This window comes from Schistocerca piceifrons, chromosome 5 (genome assembly GCF_021461385.2).
Source record: "Schistocerca piceifrons isolate TAMUIC-IGC-003096 chromosome 5, iqSchPice1.1, whole genome shotgun sequence".
In the NCBI taxonomy this organism is placed as follows: Eukaryota; Metazoa; Arthropoda; class Insecta; order Orthoptera; family Acrididae; genus Schistocerca; species Schistocerca piceifrons.
Genome location: NC_060142.1, coordinates 648,894,088 through 648,920,165, shown reverse-complemented (window position 1 = coordinate 648,920,165; position 26,078 = coordinate 648,894,088). Strand labels below are relative to the sequence as shown.

Below are 26,078 nucleotides of genomic sequence, written 5' to 3'. Positions count from 1 at the left end.
TGCGCCCGCGGCCGGGAAACAAGTCCGTGTCGCGCCACCGCCTAAACCAGACTGCGTCGACTGAGCTACGCAAGCACGACTCACGATCCGTCCTCACAGTTTGAGTTCTGGCAGTACTTCGTCTCCTATCTTCCAAACTTCACAGAAGCTCTCCTGCGAACCTAGCAGAACTAACACTCCTGGAAGAAAGGATACTGCGGAGATATGGCTTATCCACACCCTGGGGGATGTTTCCAGAATGAAATTTTCACTCTGCAGTGGAGTGTGTGCTGATATGAAACTTCTTGGCAGAACTGAAGCTGTGAGGAGGGATCGTGAGTCGTGCTTCGATAGCTCAGTGGGTAGAGCACTTGGCTGCGAAAGGCAGAGGTCCAGAATTCGAGTCTCGGTCCGGCACACAGATTCAATCTTGCACTAAGTTTAGTATCAGCGCACACTCCGCTGCAGAGTGAAAATTTCATTCCTGAAACATACCTCCCTGCGGGTTCGGGGGTAAGAATAAGCCCGCGGTATTCCTGCCTGTCGTAAGACGCGACTAAAAGGAGTCTCAACTGTTTCGGCCTTTAATGTGATGGTCCCCATTGGGGTTTGACCTCCATTTTTCCAAATTCAACAGAAGTACGAGCCTTTTGGGGAAGGACACCTTACGTGGCGCACCATGAGTTCTCTGTGCCCTAAGACCTTGGCACACGTTATCGTCTTGGCGTCGTAACTGCACCCTCCATCCCTCATTTTGGGCATACACACCTGATGGATTGTGTCAGTTACGCCCTTGGTGCGTCACCATCTGCACCCACGATCACTATGGACTACCAATGGCAACCAAAATCCAGCACGGTAGCCAGCCCGTTGTGGTGGGGCCGTCATGTACCCTGTAGGTTGTAGTCCTCTGACAACACAGGGATCGTACTGCCGATGCCTGCGCTGACACCTCCCCACGTAAGCCAAGGAGTAGATGCCCTTCTGTCTGGGGCATCAGGACTCCCGGCAACGGCCATCCTGCCAGGTGGCCTTTGCTGTGGCTGGGTGGCGCCCGTGGGGAGAGCCCCTGGTCGGAGTGGGTGGCATCGGGGTGGATACCCCGCAATGAAGCGGGTAAAGTCTCAATCCGGTGGTCGCACGACCACCAACGTCTCTAAGCGCGGTAAAGTCGACTTTAACGCTGTGGCATATGACCCCAAATCGTTCCCTTCCCTAGCCACGCCCTGGGAGGAACGCAGGGCTGCGGGCAGACAGGAGCCATATTCACCGCGATACCTTGTGTGCAGCAGAACTGATGGGGATTCCTTTTTGGGGACGAAGCCTCTGTTCTTTGTGACCTATCTTGAAGATAAGTTCGGGGAAGTGGCATCTCTTTCCAAAATGCGGAGTGGGGCCATTTTGATACAAGCAGCTTCCTCTGCACAGTCAAAGGCGTTACTCGCCTGTGAGAAGCTTGGTGACATACCCGTCACCGTCACTCCCCATAAGTCACTAAATTTGGTCCAGGGGATTATCTTTCATAAAGATCTTCTGCTACAGTCTGATGACGAGCTACAGGAGAACTTAGTACAACGAGGTGTACACTTCGTTCGTCGTGCCTTTAGGGGACCCAAGGATAATAGGGTCGCTACCGGTGCTTTCATCCTGGCCTTTGAGGGCGACTGCTTGCCTGAGAAGGTCAAGGTCATGATCTACCGGTGCGATGTCAAGCCCTATGTCCCGCCCCCTATGCGATGCTTCCAGATGCACTGCCAGCCCCATGTGTCGAGATTGTGGACGACCTTCTCATCCCAATGCTCCGTGTGCTCCGCCTCCCACCTGCGTTAACTGTGGGGAGCATCCCTCCCTGCTCGCCAGACTGTGCAGTCTACCAACGAGAGCGGAAGATACAAGAAATTAAGACTCTGGACCGTTTAACTTACCAAGAGGCGAGGAAGAAATTAAAACGGCTCAACTCCACACCTATGTTGAGGAGTTATGCTGCCGTAACACTGCCGCCACCAGTTCCTGCAAAGATTCCTCTCACAGTTGGCCCACCGAACAGTCACGTTACGCCTGCCCCACCACAGGTGGGGGCCACTCTCTCTTCCACTGCTCCCAAAACACCCAGTTTGGGAGCAGTGCGCCCCGAACAACTGGGGACGTCAGTCCCCACCTCTCAGCCGGAGAGGCGACCACCCTCACCGGCTGCTGAGCCGGAGAGGCGACAGCCCTCTCCGGCTTCTCAGCCGGAGGGGCGATGGCCCTCTCAGGCTTCTCAGCCGGAGGGGCGACAGCCGTCTCCGGCTGCTCAGCCGGGGATGCACGGGCCTCCCCCGGTCTCACTTGTTCAGAAGAGATCCCTTGGGGGAGTCCCTTCCAAGGACTTCCCTAGTGTCTCACAAGACACTAGCCAGTGGCTGAAGAAGCCACCAGCTGCTGATCGAAGGGCTTCATGCTCTTTGTCTGTTCCTGATAATGCGTCAGGAAAGCCCTCCCAGGATGTAAACCCTCCTCCAAAAGACAAGAGAGAGAAGAGGAAGCTCTCTAAGAAGCCTAAGGACCCAGTGGTTCCCACGCCACCACTTCCTGTCAGCTCAGCCTCTGAGGATGAAGTCGAGCTCTTTGCGTCCCCTGATGACCTAGATCTCGCCGTCTCCTCAGAAATGATGGATGTAGCGACGTCCATTTCTCAGTCGATGGCAGCATGTGACCCTGCGAAGTAATTTGATTTTTCAGTGCCTGCATGCCCCTACAGGACACGCTTTGTACAATCCTCCAGTGGAATTGTGGCGGTTATTTTAGCCATCTACCTGAGTTACGTCAGCTTCTAAGCATGACACCTGCTTTCTGCATTGCCCTCCAGGAAACCTGGTTCCCGGCAATGCGGACCCCTGTCCTTCGTGGATACCAGGGTTATTACTGCAACCGTAGCACTTACAATTGTGTGTCAGGTGGAGCCTGCGTGTATGTCCTTACCTCTGTATATAGTGCTCCCGTGCCCCTTCAAATATCATTGGAAGATGTGGCTGTCCACGTAAGGACTACCCAGGACATAACCATCTGCAGTGTCTATCTCCCTCCAGGTGGTACAGTCTCCCTGACCGAATTGGCTGCACTTGTCACCCAACTTCCCACGCCTTTTCTTCTCCTGGGGGATATTAACGCCCACAATCCCCTGTGGGGTGGAATGAAGATTACTGGCCAAGGCAGAGATGTCGAGAATCTCATCTCCCAACTCGACCTCTGCCTCTTAAACACTGGCGCCGCCACACATTTCAGTGTGGCGCATGGCACGTTCTCGGCCATAGATCTGTCGTTTTGCAGCCCAGGGCTTGTACCATCGGTCCACTGGTGAGTCCATGACGACTTGTGTGGTAGTGACCATTTTCCAATCTTCCTTTCACTACCCCAGCGTCGCTCCCATGAACGCTTGCCTAGGTGGGCATTTCGCAAGGAAAACTGGGAAACGTTCTCCTCTGCTGCCACTGTTGACTCTCTCCCCCACGGTACCATCGATGTGGCGGTTGAGACACTAACTGCAGCGATTGCTTCCGCTGCGGAACGTACCATTCCTCGTTCGTTAGGGTGCCCTCGGCGAAAGTCAGTGCCTTGGTGGTCTCCAGAGATCGCTGAAGCCATTAAAGAACGTCGGCGGGCTCTTCAGCGACATAAGCGGCACCCGTCTTTGGAGAACCTTATTTTTTTTCAAACGTCTCCGTGCTCAGGCACGGCGGCTCATCAAAAGGCGGAAACAGGAGTGCTGGGAGAGGTACGTTTCCACTATTGGCACCCTCCGAGGTGTGAATGAAGATTCGGCGCATCTTTGGATTGCAGCACTCTACAGGTGTCGCAAGGCTTACCATCAACGGGGCGGTATCCACCGATGCCGATGTAATCGCCGAGCATTTCGCACAGCACTATGTTCGGGCCTCTGCGTCAGGGAATTACCCGCCTGCGTTTCGCGCGCTCAAACGCCGGGAGGAAGGCAAACGGCTTTCTTTTGCTTCTCGCCGCCCTGAGGAATATAACACCCCATTTAGTTTGTGGGAACTCAAAAGTGCCCTGGCACAGTGCCCCGATATAGCCTCTGGGCCAGATGGCATCCACAATCAGATGCTCAAACACCTGTCCACGGACTGTCAGCGATGTGTTCTTGCCATCTTCAACCGCATATGGGGCGATGGTGTCTTTCCGTCGCAGTGGCGGGAGAGTACCGTCATTCCGGTGCTGAAGCCTGGTAAGGACCCGCTTAATGTGGATAGCTACCGGCCCATCAGCTTGACATATACTCTGTGAAAGCTATTGGAACGCATGGTGAGTCGACAGCTGTGTTGGCTGCTCGAGTCTCGGGGCCTTCTGGCTCCGTGCCAGAGCGGCTTCCGTCAGGGCCGTTCCACCGCCGATACTTTGGTCTTTCTTGAGTCTGGAATCCGCACTGCTTTTTCCAGGCGCCAACACCTCGTCTCCGTCTTTTTCGATCTCTCCAGAGCATATGACACGACGTGGCGGCACCATATTCTCGCCACATTGCACAGGTGGGGTCTCCGGGGCTCTCTACCCATTTTTATTCGGATTTTTTTATCTATTCGGACATTCCACGTTTTAATTGGCACATCCCATAGTTCACTTCATATCCAGGAGAACGGCGTTCCACAGGGCTCTGTATTGAGCGTGCCCCTTTTCCTTGTGGCCATTAATGGCCTTGCTGCAGCAGTAGGGTCGTCTGTCTCACCCACCTTATATGCTGACGATTTCTGCATCTTTTTCAGCTCCTCCACCATTAGTGTTGCAGAACGTAGGTTGCAGGGTGCCATACGCAAGGCGCAGGCGTGGGCCCTAGCCCATGGGTTTCAATTTTCTCCTGCGAAGACTTGTGTTATGCACTTTTGTCGGCGTCGTACTGTCCATCCCCACCCTGAGCTCTATCTTCAGGATGCCATGCTCAGGGTTGTTGACACTTAATGTTTTCTGGGATTGCTGTTCGATGCCTGGCTTACTTGGCTTCCACATATTCGTCAGCTCAAGCGTCAGTGCTGGCGGCATCTGAATGCCCTCCGCTGCCTCAGCAACATAACGTGGGGTGCAGATCGTAATACACTGCTGCAGCTCTACAATGCCCTCGTGCTGTCCCGACTGGATTATGGGAGTGTGGCGTATGGCTCAGCGTCGCCCTCAGCGTTGCAACTGCTGGACCCCGTTCACCACTGTGGGATTTGGCAGGCGACAGGAGCATTCCGCACCAGCCCTGTTACTAGCCTCCTTGATGAGGCTGGGATTCCTCCACTTCGTATTCGGCGTCAACAGCTGTTAGCCAACTGTGCCGCCCACGTCCGTTGTTCGCCCCATCACCCTAACCATCGTCTCCTTTTCGCTAATGCGGCAGTCCATCTCCCACACCGGCGACCGCGATCAGGCCATACAATTGGGATCCGTGTTTGGTCGCTCCTTAATGAACTCGAGTGTTTGCCCCTTCCATCTGCTTTCCAGGTCCGCCCACATACACCACCTTGGTGTATTCGTCGGCCGCAGCTTCGGCTGGAACTTTCCCGGTGGCCAAAAGATTCAGTTCCTCTGGCAGTCTTGCGCCGCCAATTCCTTGCTCTCCTAGGCGCATACCATGCCTCAGAGGTTATCTATACCGATGGCTCGATGGTTGATGGCCGTGTGGGGTACGCTTATGCTCATGAGGACTATGTCGACCAGCGCTCCTTGCCGGAAGGCTGCAGTGTTTACACCGCAGAACTGACAGCCATTTTTCGTGCCCTTGAGCATATTCGTACCAGCACTGGAGAGTCCTTTGTCATTTGCAGTGACTCGCTCAGTAGTCTGCAGGCTCTTGACCAGTGCTACCCACGCCATCCCATTGTTGGTGCCATCCAGGGGTCCATTCACGCTTTTGAACAGCGTTGTCATTCGGTGGTGTTCATATGGACCCCGGGACACGTTGGGATCACGGGAAACGAACTCTCCGACAAGTTAGCCAAAGAGGCTACCCGCAAACTGCCGTTGGAGATCGGCCTCCCGGCAACTCATCTCCGAACGGTTTTGCACCGTCGGGTCTTTGGGTTGTGGGGAGACGATTGGCGCACTCTGTCTGCACCCAACAAGCTGCGGCAGGTAAAGGATACCACGACTGTGTGGGGTTCCTCCATGCGGGCCTCTCGCAGGGATTCTGTTGTTCTGTGTAGGCTCCGCATTGGCCACTCTCGGCTGACGCATGGTCATCTGCTGCATCGAGAGGACCCCCCCCCCCCTCATTGTCGCTGTGGTGCGAATATGGCGGTGGCCCATATATTGTTGGACTGTCCTCTTTTAACCGCCCTCAGGCGAACTTTTAACCTCCAGGGTGATTTATCATCTCTTTTAGGTGATAATGTCTCTATGGCAGATCGTGTTTTACGTTTTATTCGAGCAAGTGGGTTTTATAGGTCCCTCTAATTTTATTGTGTCACCCTCTTTTGTGCTGTATATTTTACTTAGTTTTGTGTTGTCATCCGACTCCACCCTAAACTTTCAGGCTGGAGGTTTTAACGTGTTGCAGGGTGGCTGGCTCATCCTATTATTTTCGTGATCAGCCAGCCTCAGTCCTCTGCTGTACAGTTTTACTTCCTTCTGCCTTTCTTCTCTGTGTTGTTTTTGTTGCTGTGCTCCGTTTTCCATGTTTCTTTATTATTGACCTTGGGGATTTTCTTCCCCTGGAATTTTTATCTTGTGCTTCGAATGACTAATGGATGGTTTCCCTGTGCTCTGTGTGTTTATGAAACAAGGGACCGATGACCTCTGCAGTTTGGTCCCTTTAATCCTCAAACCAACCAACCAACCAACCTGAAACATATCCATCTTTGTCATCAGATATACAACCGGTACCACATGGTGAAGGCCTGCTTGGTCCTATCCCTCCAGAACATTATGTTCTAGAATCTGATGAAGATGTGGAGGGTGAATGCAATGAACACCATGAGTCTGTATAGCAAGATCGATACCAAGAGATAGATGTAATACGTCGCTCAAGATCCACTTTTTGGGCTCAAATCTCGATTTCATTCAAAATAATTGTGGCTCTATATTCCGCTTGCTTTGTATCAAGAAGTCTTCAGTCCAACCACAGACTGCCTTTGATACACCATATGGTCGTAAATTCATTAACAATATTTGATGTGAACTCTCACACACACTTTTTGGAAGTTGATCATACTGTTCAGGATGTAGTGTGGGAAAAGTGCTAGCTGGGTTCCGCATGTCAATGACTGCGGTAACCGTACTGGCTTGCAAGGAAGAGGTCATTTTTTTCAGTATACTTACCTAACTATGTTTGAGCTCATAAAAGATTCTAAGATTCAACAACAGATGGGTGTAAACAATATTGGACGATATTTTTATGCCTCACTTCTGGTATTCTTACTGTAGACGGGTGTAAACTGTGCGTTATGGATAGGGATACTTTTGTGACCCGGAGATTTGTTCAATTTTTAAGTGATTCCAGCTTTTTTCCAACGGAACATCTATATCATTCATTCTCACAGTGGTACGAGAATTTACCTGGGGCAGTGCTCCTTAATTTTCCTTTGTAAGGCAGAATTTGAAAACGCAGTTCAGCATCTCTGCTTTTGCTTTAATATACTGTTTCAGTCTCTGTGTTACGGTGTCTGGACACTAATTTTGGTGCCTCTGACTGCAGATGTATAGGCCAGTATTTCTTTTTCGGATAAGTATTTCGATAAGATTCTGTAACGATACTTGCTGAATGCTTCACGCGTTACCCTATACACAGTAAAACGCGATTCCTTAGGAATCTTTTTACCTTCAGGCCTGCGCTTTGTTTTACGTTTATTGTGCACTGCTCGCCGTTTCATTAGAAGTTTCTTTCCAGAGACGGTACACCATGGTCGGTTCCTCCAATCATGGATTTCAGTGCTAGGTCCATATACTATTTGATAAAGAGTATCCTGATATCTGTTAGTGGATTAATGGACATTAATAAAGAGTATCCTGACATCTGCTAGTGAATTAATGGACATTAACATTTAGCGTGTCTACCCGTTCACAGAGGTGAGAGATCGTAATGGTTTTGGACACAGCGCTAGGGAGCAAAGTCGACGTTCTGACGCAACCCAAAGCTCTTCCATTGGGTTCGTGTGGGAACTCTGAGCATGCTAGTACTTTGAGGAATGTTGTTGTCCACCAACCATCGTCTCTCAGAAGCTGCTTTATGACAGGTCGCATTGTCAGGCTGATACAATCATCGTCTCCGAGCTCTTCTTCTACTGTACTCAATACATAATATTGTAGAATGTGTTCGTACCCTTCTACATTTGTTGTTCTGTGAGTCGCAGTAACGGGACTGCGGCCCAGATACACGAAACACCCCCAGGCCGTAATACCGCTGTGTCCGTACTTCGCTGTTGGCACTACACCTGATGCCAGGTGACGTTCTCCGTCATCACATCAGATCACTTGTTTACAGTCATCCACTGTGCAGTGCCAGCGCTGTTTGCACCATTCCAAGCGCCACTTAGCATTTACTATAGAAATATGTGGCTTATGAGGAGCTGCTCCAATATTGTTCCTCATTCTTTTTAACTCCCTACGCACAGCCATCGTGCTAGTTGGACTGCTGGCAGGATATTGCAACTCAGTAGTGTTTCCTTCCGCAGATTTCACGCGAGCTTTAGGAACTAACCTCCTCAATGTTCGACGGACCCCGTTCGTCACTAGATGAGATTTGTCTGGTCTTGGTTTACCTGTGGTTGTTCCTTTGCATTTCCACCTCACAATTACTTTCACCAACAGTCGACTTGGGCAGCTTTAGAAAGGTTGAAATGTTCGTGATTGATACGTTACTCGTGTGACATCCAACGATTGATTCGACCGCGTTAATACCCACTGAGCTCTCCAGAATTATCCATTCTGTTGTTACTGCTTCACTACTGACGATATAACACCCGCCCCCTTTTATACCGGCATGTCATGTATTGGTTAGTCCCGAATCACATACGGGTATCTGGTTAGTTTTGATCAGACGATGTATCTATCTAGCATTTGTTGAATTATTCTTCACTTCTCGAGCGCAGTTACTCATTCCATAAGTTAAACGATTCAAGTTGGTCCTTGAGATATGACAGTGCTATATCATTACTTAGGTAAATGTACATGTAAGTTTTTCCATTTGTTTGAAGGTCGATTCATACTTTTGTTATCATTGTTGCTGCAGCTGCTTCGTAGTTGCCGATGCCAATTTCATTATGGACACCCTCGAAATGTCCAAGTCTGTCTGCTGCCAGTAGCTTTAATATATTTCTGCAAGACCGGAATTTCACACTATCTGTTCTAGTTAGTGTTAAGAGATGGGTCTTCGTATATTTCACAGGATGTCGTGTTATATCCATAGCTCACAAAACCATCGGAATCATTTTCTGGGTGGTTAACGTCTCGTCCTACGATCTCAATGTGATTCGGGAACGTACGTACTAACGACCTGAGTGTTTCAAGTTTTCAGCCGATACAAGGATCCAGGTATTCGATTATGCCCAACCTTGAAATAAAATCGTGAACCGCCCGTGAGTTTGTATCTCTGTGGATTCATCTCCAGTAGCTCTTATGTGAATTTTTTATATATAGAGGCAGTGGTCTACATTGCGGTTGGAGTCTAAATTTAGGCTAACTACATATTTGGTACTGGGAGGTGCTGCATCCTAGCGGAAACTACGCCAGTTGCTCTGTAAAAATGCCACTACATTTCACTATGCGGGCGGTTATTGTCAAGATAAACTCCATTTCCGCCCCAATTTAAAGCTTCTGCGGGCATAGATTGCTTATTTTTTTCGTGCAGTTTGTGTGTTTACGTAGGAAAACAACGCAAAATACGTCCTGCGCCGAAAGAGGAAGAAATGGGACGGAACAGATGTAACCAAGGCGAGTTTTGCAGTCAGAGATGGAACGTTGGGGGACATTATCCCTAGGACCTCCCACCCTCATCCGATATTCCTATGGTGCAAACATCAGACGTGTCAGCCCCTTTCATCCATCCACCTCAGCCGAACAGTTCTACCTCATCGGCTGTTAGTCTTCAGGAGGTACGGCATTACTGCTGTTCCTACGGCAAACAAAGTAAAAACAAACAAAAAATGTAAAGGGGCAGGATATGTTCTGATAACTGGCGCTCCTTACAGGACAACGTTACAGAAGGGTGCTACTCAAGAAAAAGTTTCTACTAATCGTCCCAAATGGTACTCTGCGAAAAATAAACTGAAGATTGAGAAAGAGCGTGAAATCTCATCCAACAAAGTGAAGGTTGAGGGAAATAAAAGAAAAAAATACAAATGGAAACTATCGACAAAAGAAAGAAGATAGTTCAGGTGAGTCACAGACTAATGAACTGGTCACGCCACTCGTTGATGACGACTGGAGTGATTTAGACTTCCTTGTGGGAAAACAAACCAGGTATCATGATACAGAGTGTATTGTCTGTGACGGAATCTTTTCCGGAGACGTGCACGTGTAATTTGTAATGATGGCACACAATGAATGTGCAGGGCTTGGTGGAAACATTCGTATTTGCGACTTTTATCAAGTGAATAGAATTTTTACATTATCTGAGAGCGCTCTTGATAAACTGTTTATAATACTGCCTTTTACAAATAAATTGTTTTTCATTCATGTGATTTTACGGTTTGGGCAAAGCTTGGAGATATTAAAATATTTTTAAAAAAATGCTTAAACTGCTAAAATCTTCTAACGACTTTTTGGTAGCCGCACTGGCTGTTAGCAGTTGCTTTGTTACAGGATCGTGTACGACAGGTTTCGCTGCGATTTAACCGCATCCTCAGGCGCATACACCTATGAAAAAATAAAGTATGAATTAGAAGTTATAATAATGGTAAAAATAACGCAGTTAATCAGAAAGACAGGGGGACAGATGCTCACGTAACATAACATTAGTTCTTTAAAATACGCGGGTAGTATTATTGTATGACTATGGCACGGTTACCTTTCTGTGTTTAATATGTTCCTCTAATGCGTTTTATTGCAACTGTAACCATTTTTGTAGGTAACTCTGAAATCCTAAGATTACTAACCTTTTATCACAGAAAATTTGTATAGTACTTCTAATATTAGTTTTATCTTACTGGCTCTTATAGCGTGCCCTGTCATTACCCTCTACATATTTGTTACATTAATCACTGTCTTTTTCCTGCTTAATTTTTTTGTGTAACAGTTCTCAGCCTGCAATTGGTACGCAATCGTGTTTCTTCCATCTCTATCCTTGCACCCTCTAGCGGCATATTTCCGTAATTTTCTATCCAAATATGGGTTCACGCCGTATGGTTTTCGTCAGAGAACTTACTTGAACTCCGTTTTTAGATCCACGGCCGGCCAGAGGGGCCGAGCGGTTGTAGGCGCTACAGTCTGGAGCCGCGCGACCGCTCCGGTCGCAGGTTCGAATCCTGCGTCGGGCATGGATGTGTGTCCTGTCCTTAGGTTAGTTAGGTTTAAGTAGTCCTAAGTTATAGGGGACTGATGAACTTGGATGTTAAGTCCTATAGTGCTCAGAGCCATTTTTGTGCCCATGTCTTTCTGGTTAATTTTCTCGTTGCTACCATTATTATATCTTCTAAGTCATATTATATTTTTTCATCGATGTATATTCCTGAGGATAGGAAACGGATTGTTTATGATCCTGTAATGAAGGAACTGCTACAGCTAGTGCAGCTAGCAAAAATAAAAAAATGAAAGTAAAAAAAAATGTAAAATAAGAAATAGAAAATTTTAATGATCTGTTAGAGCTTTTAAAAAAATATTTCATCATATTTTCCATTCATCTGACTGAGTGTTCTCAATGAAAACTGAACATTCCTTGGACCAGCGCGAATTTAGACCTCACCTCTAAGCTGTCACTATGCCAATATTTCTTTTTACAATCCAAAATAAGAAAAAATAGTCACAGTGTCTTGTATTTCACCTCAATGGTTTAAAGCAGGACACTTCAAATTATTGGTTAATGCAACATTCCTTAATTTATTTTCAGCAGAACGGGAGTAATGCCTTAAAAAGTAAATGGTAGTCCAAATTTGGACCGCTTCCTCTACGTAGGTCCGACTGTTTCTGAAGGACCCAGGGGAAAGAAAACTGTGACGGGCACAACTTAATCCCCAGCTCCTGCGATTAGCCGCCGCCACCAGGGGCCCCGACGACATTTCTCGGGTGCCACGCGGCGGGGGCAGCGGCTTGTTTCATTTGGGCCAGACAGCCCGACAATATGGCGCCCGCCGGCCGAGAAACTTCTGAAAAATTGATGAAACGACAGCGCGTGGCCTCCGCGGTTGGGGCAGACGCGCAGATAAAAGTTTGTGCGGGCAGCAGCTGTTAGGGCGTGGCGTTCTTGCGTGGGTGGCTAGGGGTCGCGGTGGAGAGACTAGGAGGGGTCGGGAGGGGGTGAGACGTAACGTATGAGGCGAACGCCGGGCACGGTGCAGGGGTACGGGGATTCCCCGGCGGCTAATGAATCGCCGACGCGGTCAAACGGCGGAGACAAAAGAAAGACGCGGCGGGCTGCGAGCGCCGCGAAAACTGATAGGAACCGATAAAGCGTAATATGTCTGAGGAGACCTCCGCTCTGTGCGGACAATGAGCTGCCGTCACGACCTCGTCCACGTCCCGGGTCTTTTGTTTGTTTTCACGTAGCGATCCACCGCTGCGAGAGTCGAAAAGTTTCAGCATTTATTATGTCTGACAGTCTCGTAAGAAGTTATCTGACTTACCGACAGCAGTGGTCCCGATATTTTTCCGGACTGATGTACACTCGCGAACTCGCGGAGGGTTAGCAGCTTCATATTGCCAACATTTGATCTTAAATTTATGTTCGTATTTGTCAAAATTCTGAGAAAAATCCTGTCGGCTTCTTTCTTTCCTGCCTTTCCAGTGTTAAACGGCGACGGCAGATGTTCGACGACAGAACACCGGGTCACTGCTAGTAAGGTAGGTTTCTTACTCTTAAAACTTGGAGTAAAACTGATATTCCCAACATAATATATAGAAAAGACCTAATCCCTGAATAAGATTGGAGTAACGAGGACTTCCATTAGGTTACTTCTCATTTACAGATAGGTGTACCACCGCGGTGGGTTTCTCTGTGAGCTCTTCTACTCCAAAACTTTGCTCTACTGTGCGATAGGTCTGTGAAAAAAACGGCGGACAACGCCAGTCAGGGAAAGGTACAAATTTAAACAAAGAGTAGATATTTCTGTTATGGTGCCTGTTCGTGTCTTGTTTGTGGTTCGTCGCATCGCTTGAACTGAAAATATTCTGATATTACAAGTCTTTAAGTACGCAGTTGACACTAATCAGTCCATCGGTATTAATAGTACACCATCTTACAAATATAACGAAGAATTTTGAGTCACAGCAATTGCGAAAATTGACGAACTGTTTCTGGATATCACCAAACGAAAGTCTCCAACAAAACGAGTCCCGGAAGCTGCAGGCACAACGACCATATACTCATTTCAGATTTCAATGCATCCGACCTCATTCTGAACTTGAAGAAAGAGAATATGACTAGCAAATAGAAGAGTGGCAAGGAACATGAGGGCACAGACGCCGCATGTATCACGTAACCCATTCGTCCTCCAAAAGATCTACGAACTGGAAGTGCAGTGGACGGAACTTAACTTCCATCACAAGGACTGCATTTCTGTCGCCGAAATTTCCCATCACTTCCACTGGATAGGCAATAGAGACTTCCTAACTTCTCCGATGGTTCAAATGGCTCTAAGCACTGTGGGACTTAACATCTGAGATCATCAGTCCCCTAGAGCTTAGAATTACTTAAACCTAACTAACCTAAGGAAACCACACACATCCATGCTTGAGGAAGGACTCGAACCTCTGACGGTAGAGGCTGCTCAATCTGCGACATGGCGCCTCAAACCACGCGTACAAACGACGCTCTGTAAGATAACAGGTACACGTTTTATGTACTGCTTAATTGTAAACCTATGTGTCATCTTAGCTTCTGCTAGAAGGAATCATTGGAAACAACAAACGACGGTAAGAAAGAGTACACATACTAGTCAGCAGAAAATCAAAAGCTCCAAATTCTCATCACTGGACATGCGTCGTAATTTAGCGAAACATATTTAATGAACCAAGCTTGAAAACTCGATGAATGAATTCATTACACCAAGTGTACTTACACTGTGACGAAAAATTGATAACCAGAAACGTACTGCATCGGTTTCAATTCAGATTCAGGAGAAACGGTGAGGGAGCAGTACTGCTTTTATAATTGCATGAAGTCTTCCAATTTGTAATGTCACTCCTGTCACAAATCCCTTCCTTTTTCTTTTTCTTTCGAACAATGTTTACTGTAATATTTTCGTTTAGGAACACCGCCTCTGTTCTTCTGTCAGTGATCCTGACGCTTGCTGTCGGAAGACGTTGACACTTAGAGAGCACAGGAACAGGGCAGAGCTCTCAGACGTCAGAAAGGGCCATTTGCTATTTGAAATATCGAATCGAAACACCTTCAGCCATCTAAATTTTCAGCTGTTATTTTATTTGAGCAGCCATTTTCAGTGCTACATTACGCCGTCTTCAGGTCTCCAGGCTGACGTCTGGGAAGAATCCCAGCTCTGGTCCAGTCAAAATAGGCGCCAGCATTAAGTGACTGGTATCCGTAGATTTCTTGTTAACACAGTCAAGTGAGGATCGAAGGGATCGCTGTGTTAAGAAGAAATCTACGGATACGTCAATGAGTGCTGGCTCCTAGTATGACCGGACCAGCACGTCAGTTTCTTCCTACACGTCGGTCCGGGAGGCTGAAGATGGCGTAATGTAGCACTGAAACTGGTTGCTCAAATAAAATAACAACTTGAAATTTAGTCGGGTGAACGTGTTTTGATTCGACATTTTATACTGAATAGCCGGGGTTCCGCAATCATCTGTACAAAGACGAACTTACAGACATTTCCTATCTGGGTCCAGGGATTACGTGTTCTCATTGCATCCTTTCAAATGGCTACTAAATCAACCACTAATTTCAAGATTTATTCCTTCGATTCTCATTCGTCGCTCAGCCAGAAGATTGTCCACAGCATCACTGGCCGCCTTCCTAAGACGTGTCGCTACTGCGTACATTGACCATACATGATGCCCGTATGTAAGATTCTTTTAAGCCAACACTAATGCTCCTTTTTCCTTTTCTGATCCAATTATTCTCTTCAAAGCACTTAATTATCAAGACCAGGAAACCCACTGGTCAAACGTCTCACTCAGTAGCAAAGATTAACATCAAACTCATAAAAGCAACATACAAAATTATATGACATGAAACATATTTAAACTTGGAGGAAGTACACTTTTAGAGATGAAATATTTGAAATTATAAACTGTTCATTAGAAGTACTCCTTGGATCTCCAAAAATGCTCTTGTAGTCTCAACATGCCACCAGTATGCAAAACATTGCATCACCTCTTAATACAAAATTGCTAAGCCACAAATACGTTTTTCACACAACAATTAAATAAATGAATGAAATAATTTATAGTATTACCAACCATTTTACCATCCTTTATTCATCGCGAAATGCCCCCTAAAACACCTCTGTAAGTTAAATGCTTCAGCGTAAGGCCCCATGGGAGAAAGTGGGGGGAGAAGGATTTTTTTTTCAGTCTACGCTTCTACCCACAAACCTGACTCCCCAAGAAATATTATGCTCCAGACTGACTGATTATACTATTAATTTCTGCAACAGATCCACTGAGTTTTAGATATGTTTCCCTTTACTAATATATGGTTCCTGAAATTAAATAAAGTGAACAATATTTCCTGCTCTTTCCTCAAACCATAGAATACGAATGTAAAGCACCAAAAATGGTCCCAGACTGCTGGATACTTGGAACAGTACTAACATCAACACTTCAGACAGACATCCTGCTTTCGAAGCACCAATGTTAATGTTTCTCGTTACCACAAAATGGTGATCACTCAAACTGGATGGAAGTATCGTGGATAAAATTGTCTTTAAAAGTGAAAGTATCTAACCAAAATTGTTTCCTTTTTAATTAGTGAAAGTATCAAAGATAAGGTTGTTCCAAATTAATTATTCAACAAACCTGCATCTGACTCCGTCTTCGAACTTGTTTCTTGCACTTCTCCATTTTGCCAATAATGAAGCATGTAATTGACTCAGCAATCAAGTATAAGAGAATAATGCCGTTTGTGCAATGGCATTAAGATGGTACTGAAAATTTAACTTTTGGCCCTGATGTTTACTTAATGAAATTATATATTGCCTTGAATAATGCCAGTTGTGCAATGGCATAAAATTAGTTATTTGAAATAACTTTGATCTGATAACTTTAGTTATACCAAATCCATTTCAAACCATGAACTGCACATATTTATTGCATAGAGGCCTCATTTTCTTTACGTTCTTTCATTGGTGGGTCACTTTACTTTACTACTCATTTTCATATTCAGTACAAGCAAAGGATGTGGATTATGATTCAGGTTGTTAGATACAAAAACTACCATTTCCAACATTTTTGTAGCACGAGTCACTCTTACAAAAAATTTTACAAAACGCTTACTGTGTCAGACCTTGGACATACAAATCCTAACTCTGAACATTATGTAACAAAAACCAGTTTGGAATCATTCTGTATCTTCTCCCATTAACGTGCTAAAGTTTGCTCAGTCTAAATTGCGCAGCGAGACTCCTATCTTAAAGCTGTCACCACACGTCTGCTTTCTCCGGGCACTTAACTGCGACTTTCGAGTTTTTTACTGCGCGCGCTCGGCTCTCTTAAAGGTCCTCCTACTCAAAGATATTATACTCATTCCACCTTGCGGTTGGCAACTATCGACTTTATTTTCTGGATCTACCCTGATCAGACCTTAGCACATACCTTTCATTACCCCCTGGTCTGCTGGACCAGAATTTTGTGGGAGGATTTGCTTTTTGACAAAGTCTGCATTTCTTAGCACATACCTTCCATGGTGTAAGGAGGTTCACCTACTAGAACACAAACTTACTTCATAATTCTCAGACTATAATCACTTTCTCATTGGACACTGTATTTGAAAAAATGAGATATAACCTAAATAAATTTCCATTCAAAGTCCAGCATCACAAAATTTGACCAACTCTCTGCACTGTACCTTTATAATCTTGAACATAACAGTAATAAAGGGACACATGTGTAACTCACTGAATTTCACCAATATAACAAAGCCAATCAAACTAAGCGCATACCAAAGTCTGCCAATAAAGATACAGATACCCGTTAGTTTATTTTCCAAACATGAATGCAGTTGTATCTTCTCATCACAAGCAGCTATATTAATAAAAATAAAAAGACCGATAAGCACTGCAATTAAATGAAAGGAGTTGTCATTGAAGAAGCACTTAGGAACCCACAAGAAACAGAAATTCTTTAAGAATAATCCCAATTTGTAATAGACGACTCTGCTACGATAAACATTAAGTGAAAGAAATTTTAGTGTAAAAGCAATCGGGAGAACCCAAATTCTATATCAAGGCAGGGTGCATCAATTTGAAGAGTGTGTGTGTTTTAAAAAGCATACACTACTCCCTTAAGTATTGCTAATCAAGTCCTGATATTTTCAAACTACGCAAAATATATAGTTGTAGTGCCGATAAGGACAGACTTGGTGACGCCATCTGACTCGTGAACTGAACAGAAAATATTCACGCAACGGAAAGAGGTAGGGGCCTACATATTTAGTAACTGTATGTACAACATGGGTGAAATGGTCCGAAAATGCAGCAACACGGTGCGTGGAGCAGGGTACCTTATTTTTCAACTAGTCATTTCCCTTGCTTTTCCAGTCGCAAATAGAGCGAGGAAAAAACGACTGTGTATAAGCCTCCATATGAGTCCTAATTTCTCGAATGTTAAGTTCGTGGTCGTTACATACAATGTATGTTGCCAGCAATAAAATTGTTTGTCAGTCAGCTTCAAATGCCGGTTCTCTGAATTTTTTCAGTAATCTTTCTCGAACAGTACGTCGCCTTAAAACGATGATTCCTCTTTCTACACAACATTCGTTATTAGTCTGATAAAACAGCTGTCTGCAATGCAGCACACGTCAACCTAACTTTTTCAGCATCTGAAACTTAATAGTATTCACAGATGTTCTATTATTAATAACAATTTCCAGTGGCAGCTCATTATTCGAGTGCCTGTTAACGAGAGTTCCTGTGAAATGAGCTTATGTAAGATAACAAAATGGCGCTCGCACAACGTAGCACAATCAAACAAAAACACAGTAGGTGTTAGGGTTCGCGACAGAAATGAATGCAAGGGAAATGAATAAGCACTAAATTGTCATCAAACATAAAAAATAATTTTACAGATTCGAGGTGATATTTCAACCTACTATTCCAAAACATAGTTTCACAAGTATACGCAACACTGTCTTCACAACAAACAATTACAACTGATTTGAAAATTAAGCTTTATATTTCAGAAGAGGAAAACATCTCTGAATTTACAATATTACGAAGCGAAATAAAGTATACAGGGTGTTCAGAAGTTCCCGATACAAACTTTGTGGATTGTAGAGGGGAGTGATTACATAATACTTTGAACAGGAACACACATCCTGAAAAGTACCGATTCCGTCCCACGACGTTTTGAATTCGGATGTTTAACTGATCCACGTCTGCTTGAGGAATTGAATTAGGCGTGACGCAGTACAATCATTAGCTAACAATTCGAAAGGAAACATAATTAAACATCCATTTATCATTTAAGCACATTTGGTTGTATGACCATCCAATGTTATGTGAATACATTATTCCAGAAGTACTGTACGTACAGAAGTAATGTTTATCTGTTACTACAGTCATATGTGATTAACCGATAACTGTATGTTTAGTCATGTTTCCTTTAGAGTTTTTAACCTAATAATTGCACAGCGTCTAACCTAATTCAGTTTTTCAAGCAGAAGTGGATGAATTAAACATCTGAACTGAAACAATCGTAGAACGTGAACGGTACGTTTCCGGATATGGGTTCCTATTCAACATATTATGTACTCACGCCCCCCTAAAAGTCCAAGAAGTTCGTACCGGGAATTTCCTGACATCCCGTATGTATTGCAATAATTAGCATCCGAACTGTAGATATTAGCAACCTATGAGCCCCTGTATCACTGAGCGGAAGTACACAGTCCGAAATGTGCTCACGGAGTGGTGTTCACTAGACACAGACAGATTACTCTCTCCACGAAAAACTAACTGACTTCAAAGTAAATAAACTGAGCTGGTCTCACGCGGTTCCTTATACGGTGTAGTATTTTCTCAGCAGCATGGACGTAACGTAGAGGAAGATCTGAACATCAGAATACAGCACCGACCAAGCCTAGGACTCCATCACGCAGAATCCGAACAGAGAATGTACCGTAATAACGTATTCCGTTCAAAACTAACAAAACCACCTGACCCAACGGCAGTGGATGAATCCCATTGGTCGAAAACAAAACGGACTCCGAGTGACTTGAAACTGTCGCAGAGACCGAGCAAAGAGGTACCTAGCTTCTATCGACTGATCGAAACTGGTTAGCCATTATTCGCGATGAGAATTGCGAATGAAAATACTGTGACCCAAAGGAAACAAGATATAATGTGAGGAAATGAAGTTGCTGGGTGATGGGTACCTTTTAGCGAGCTAGAACCTGGTTTATTAACTTACACAAAACCAGTGACTCCCTCAGTTTTATCAGAGACAGGATAATTTTCATTCCATTTTATGAGAAGCTAGTATTTCACGCATCTCACTGTTTGTCTCGTATCTCTCGAACTACTTATCGTACCAAGGGTGTTCTATAAGTAATGCAACACTTTTTTCTGGGACAATTTCGATTGAAAAACTGCAAGATTTGCTGTGGGACATCGTCGAATACTCCAGCTCCAGCCCCTACAGTTTCACGAAGATCCGATAGGGGGCGGCACTATACGTAGCTTTCAAAACGGCGTCTGTAACGGAGTTGCGTTCCAAACAAACCAATGTCACTGACTTTCTTTTGGCGGAAATCCAGAACATAGAAAATATTCATAGGCACTTGCAGAATGTTAGTTGACACCTGGCAGTAAAGAAAAGCCTGGTGAGCCGTTGTGTTCGGCGTCTATCATTATCACAACAAGGTTGAGCTAACCTGTTCGATCTTCCGCGTGCCGGCCTGTCGCACACAGCTACGACTCCTGCACTGGTGGAACGTACGGACATTTCCATTCGAGGTGATCAAGCGTTTACAATCAACGACCTACTGCTCAACTGGACATCTCTGTTGGAAGTGCTGGGGCACTCGTCCACCCTAGAAGGGCTCACAAAACTTCATCCGACTGTTCTTAAAAAAATGGCTCTGAGCACTATGGGACTTAACATCTGAGGTCATCAGTACCCTAGAACTTGGAACTACTTAAACCTAACTAACCTAAGGACATCACACATCCATGCCCGGGCAGGATTCGAACCTGCGACCGTAGCGGTCGCGCGGTTCCAGACTGAAGCGCATAGGATCGCTCGGCCACACCGGCCGGCGACTGTTCTTCCTCATTGGCCCTACAGCCCGCATCTTGCAGCTTCCGACTTCCATATGGTCGGCCCAATGATGGATGCACTCCCTGGAGAGCAGTGCGTCGATGTTGTAGGGTTATTGATGCAGCAGTACTTTGGCTATGACGTCGACTAATGGAGTGGTACCATGCGGGAATACAAATCCTCCCAGTGGGGTGGCGTAAGGCCGTCACATTGAAAGGAGATTATGTTGCAAAATAGTCTTTTACCCAAAAGAGTGAGGAGTAATGATGTGTTTTGGATGCTGAATGAAACTAACCAGACATCAGAAAAAATGTGTTGCATTACTTACAGAACGCTCCTCGTAGAATGATAGAGGTTTCCAGGTACACTGAATGGTATATGTAAATACTGTCTGAAAAATGTATTGCGAATAAAGTTAATAGTAAAGAAGTAATTAATTACAGGATCATGTATGATGCTGAAGTTACATTGTACTAGCGACCCACGCTCGTCTTCGCACGGGCAGTACAAGTACGTATGGACAGGCGACTTGTGTGGCCTTGTGATGTTAAATTATAACAAAAAACACCATAAACCGTGCTCGTGAATCAGTTTGTCGTTTAGTGAAAACAGTATCAGAATCCCTACTTTAGTTCCTGAGATTACAATTTGTGCGCTCTGAGTTATGTTACCTCAAGACATACAGGCAGTTTCTAACTTTAAAACTTGACTAATTGTGGGAAACCTTTAGGGTAAGATTATACCTCACAATGAGCGGGTTGTGACAACATTTAAAAATCTTTAAATTTTGGAAATAACTAAATGAAATATCGCAAAATCAAATTTTGGTTGCCCGTCGGATAGGCAACCTGAAAGTGGAACAAGGGAGAGTGCGTGACATTTTCAGCCATTTAATAGTACAGATACCTGAAGGGGGCGTAAGACACGGCCACAGAAAATAATGGACTCAATAAAAGAGGTAAACTACAAAGTTGAGGTATCTGTTTGGAATCAGTGTTGTGATATGAGCTGATCTCAGCCCACTTCTTCCAATGTCCCCTTATGACCAATCTCGTGCACCAGCACGTGGCTGACCAGTTGCTTCTGCTAAGAGCTGTAAGGCGCATTTTATGTGGTGTTCCGGCAGATACTTGCAATTTCGTTTTTGCGTTCTGTAGCTGGAGTCAGCTTAAATAATTACAGTTCGCCACGTCTTTCATCTGACGCCCGGTGTCAACAAGAAGTACAAGTTCGTATTCCATTGCGAACTTTCCAATAACTACGCACCCTCCGACTCAGTGTTGCAATATTAATAGTTTTGGCTGGTTTCGTTGTCTAGGGGCTGGGATACGTAGTTGCCGCATTACAGGCCAAATACTGCTGAGTCTACAGTATACGATATGAATATGCACATAAACCGAATGGTCGAAGTTCCTATCACTCGGCAATTGCTAATTTCGAACGTAACATTGAAGTTTACAAATGAAAGACTGAAATTAAATAAAATCTGCAGGTACTATCTTAACAACTTTAAATTAGAACGATAGTAGAAGTACTTTTGAGAATGCGGTACATTTCTGCAAAACACTTATTGGTGTCGATGGTCCAGCAATTAAATAAAATAACAGGGAAAAAATAGATTCCTACGGCACGTAATTATGAAAAACAACACAACTCGCTACATATTCACTTCTAAACGCACACTACGTATTCACTATAGAAGCCACGGAAATATCACAAGTTCACAAGTCCCCACTCCGAAATATTTCTATCTCTCGCGACCACGCGCAAACCGCTTCACACTCTCCAAGTCTCTTTCTCGCGACTGAGAGTCCGTCGCGCCGTCGCATCCAGCACTTCCCGTGTCCTGTGCCGTACCCTTCCAGAACTGTCACACCCCTTTCGAAACGATCTTTCTCCCTCACTTCCATACAGTCTCACCATTAACGAGCGCTGTGATTGGCTAGAGCGCTCCCTCCATGTCTCCTAGTCAACGCACACTCAGAAACATGATGAAACATTTTCGAAATACTGGATTTACATTTAAATATTTGGAATTAAATAAATATTCCTAGGGCTGGACCATAAACACGCTGTAACACACATTATTAAATAGATAAACAACTAAATAAACACATATCAAAAGAAAAGAAGCAAAAGGTAGGCCAGGAGCCTAATGTCTCTGTGCTTTCTATATCGGATATTAACAAAGGCATAGATGAATCAGTATATTTATAAGCATTCTGATAACGTTTCTTCGTGTAACTGTGGAGTACTTATAGGCTGACGCGATCCATAGTAATCGGCCACTTTGACCTCCAATAACTCATGTACCATTCAAGTTACATGCCTGTAATTCATACCAACTAAGGTTTACACTAATAGGTTTCTAAAGACACGTAGATCGAAGAAATCGGATGAACCGTTTAGATTTTGGAAATTCGTTGCTGGGTGTTGCTTTTATAATTTATCATCAGACACTAAACATTAAACTAATAAAGATATTGAAAATCTGATTACACCATCAGAATCGTCGTGCAAATAATAGAATTGCACATGTTTCTTTTTGAGTTATCATAATTTATCTGGCTACTATTAATTTCTATACGAACTGTGAAATGTCTGTCATTAAGGTTTCACAAAGTCCGCCATCTTTGACACTCCCAGCATAGACATCTCCTTCATCGACACAGAGCACCGTCCTCGTCACAGCGCAATTCCCAGCCACGCGGTCGGATCATGTGCTGAGGCCACCCCTCTCGTCCGGCTAGCGTTTGGCATCACGTGTTTGCTGCCGGGCCCCCGGCAGGCCGAGCGGCCGCCCCAACTCCGAACAAATAATATTTCCAGTGCTCCACAACTCGCCCGTTACCTCACACCATTACACATAAAATGATCTTTGAATCTGAATCTTACTGGTCCATTCGACAGGGTGTCCCAAAATTAATCTAATCCGATGTTTGTTAACTGGGACAGTAAAACACGAAGAATAACCAGTACTCCAGCAGCGGTTCAGTAGCGCTGCATGCTTAGCGGTAGCAGCCAGCGCTAGCCAGGGTAGTGCTGTCACTGCTGAACTGCTGGTTATTCTTAGAGTTTTACTGTCCATGTTGACACACGTCGATAAAACAAACATCGCCCCAGACAAATCTGCAACCACTCTGGATGCGTAAAACTTCACTTTGTTTGTAATGGGCGACGAACCGGAACTCGCCATCGACAATGGGCGTCGCGTGAAAGACGTGGTGAGCACTACTTGAATGGGCTGTTTCCAGCTACACAACGAAAAATCGAAATTGCAGATATCTGCAGAAAGCCAGAGAAAAATCACATGACGACTCTTACGAAAGCAGCAGCAGCACTCCGTCTTCAGGCCGCAAGTGGCCCATCGGGACCATCCGACCGCCGTGTCATCCTCAGCTGAGGATGCGGGTAGGAGGGGCGTGTGGTCAACACACCGCACTCCCGGTGGGTATAATGGTTTTCTTTGACCGGAGCCGCTACTATTCGGTCAAGTAGCTCCTCAGTTGGCATCACGAGGCTGAGTGCACCCCGAAAAATGGCAACAGCGCATGGCGGCCCGGATGGTCACCCATCCAAGTGCCGGCCACGCCCGACAGCGCTTAACTTCGGTGATCTGACGGGAACCGGGGTATCCACTGCGGCAAGGCCGTGGCAACTCTTACGAGAGATACCGATTATATTTATGATGCATGTTGTTTGCTTGTGTCACAGTAAATAACAAAATAGCGTAGTATTTCTGTAACTATCGTGATGTAGTTCGGGTCAGAATATAGTTTCGTTTCAAATTAATGTAACCGGTCCCTCGCAACAAGATTGGGATGGACGTCGACATATTACTCTGCAGTGACAAAATTCATGGGGTGCCTCCTAACACCATGTAAGACCTTCTTTTGCCCGACATAGTGCCAAAACTCGACGTGGCATAGACTCAATAAGTTGTTGGAAGTCTCCTGCAGAAATGTTGAGTCATGCTGCCTCTATAGCCGTCCGTAATTGCGGAAGTGTTGCCAGTGCTGGATTTTGTGCACGAACTGACCACTTGATTATGGCCCATGAATGGTGTACGGGATTCATGTGGGACGATGTGAGAGGCCAAATCATTTACTGGAACTGTTCAGAATTTTCTTCAAACCAATGGCCCTTGACATGGCGCACTGTCATCCACAAAAATTCCATCGTTCTTTGGAACCACGAAGTCCACGAAAGACTGAAAATGATCTCCAAGTACGCGAACATAACCATTTCCAGTCAATGACAGGTTTGATAAGGTGACCCAGTACATTCCATGTACAGTCAGCCCACATCATTATCGAGCCACCGCCAGCTTGCACGGTACCTTCTTGACAACATGGGTCTGTGCCACACTCAAATGCTATGATCAGATTATACCAACTGAAAGAGTCTCCTAGGGTTTTTCAGTCTTCATGGTCGCCAGCCCAGGAGAGATGCTGCAGGCGATGTCAAGCTGTTAGCAAAGAGAGTCGCGTGGGTCTTCCAATGCCATAGACCATTAAAGCCAAATTTCCTCGCAGTGTTCGAACGTCCGACATTGATTTCTGCGGTTATTTCACGCAGTGTTGCTTGTCTGTCAGCACTGACTACTCTGCGTTAATGCCGCTGCTCTCGTTCGTTAAGTGAAGGCCGTCGGCTACCGCGTTGCCCATAGTGAGTGGTAATGCCTGAAATTTGACATTCTCGACTCATTCTTGACACTGTGGATCTCAGAATATTGAATTCCCCAACGATTACCGAAATTCATTTCCCATGGGTCTAGCACAAATTACCATTCAGCGTTCAAAGATTGTTTTATTCCCATCATGCGGCTATGGTTCAAATGGCTCTGAGCACTATGGGAATCAACATCTTAGGTCATAAGTCCCCTAGAACTTAGAACTACTTAAACCTAACTAACCTAAGGACATGACACACACCCATGCCCGAGGCAGCATTCGAACCTGCGACCGTAGCAGTCCCGCGGTTCCGGACTGCAGCGCCAGAACCGCTAGACCACCGCGGCCGGCTCATGCGTCTATAAACACGTCGTAAATGTCTTCACGTGAGTCACCTCAATACAAATGACAGCTGTGCTATTGCACTGGCCTTTTATACACTGTATACGTGATGCTACGGCCATCTGTATATTTGCATATCTCTGTCCCATGACTTCTGTCACTTCATTTTATGTAGGATAGACGTCGAAATATAGTGTCAAAATGAAGCCAGTGGTCAAGCTATTAGTTAGAGACTTTCTGGCAGATTAAAACTGTGTGCCGGACCGAGACTCGAACTCGGGACCTTTGCCTTTCGCGGGCAAGTGCTCTACCAACTGAGCTACCCAAGTACAACTCACGCCCCGTCCTCACAGCTGTACTTCTGCCAGTACTTCGTCTCCTACTTTCCAAGTCTCGCTCCGGCACACAGTTTTAGCCTGCCTGGAAATTTCATATCAGCGCACACTCCACTGCGGAGTGAAAATCTCATTCTTATTCGTCAGAAAATTTCTCTGTTAAACGCAAGGGTTCCTCACGGAAGCGTTAGGTACT

At 45.4% G+C, this 26,078-nt stretch overlaps 1 pseudogene; it reads right to left on the bottom strand.

The window, feature by feature from the left end:
- Window positions 1–24,071: 24,071 nt before the first annotated feature.
- LOC124799682 lies at window positions 24,072–24,189 on the bottom strand (annotated as a pseudogene).
- Window positions 24,190–26,078: the final 1,889 nt, after the last annotated feature.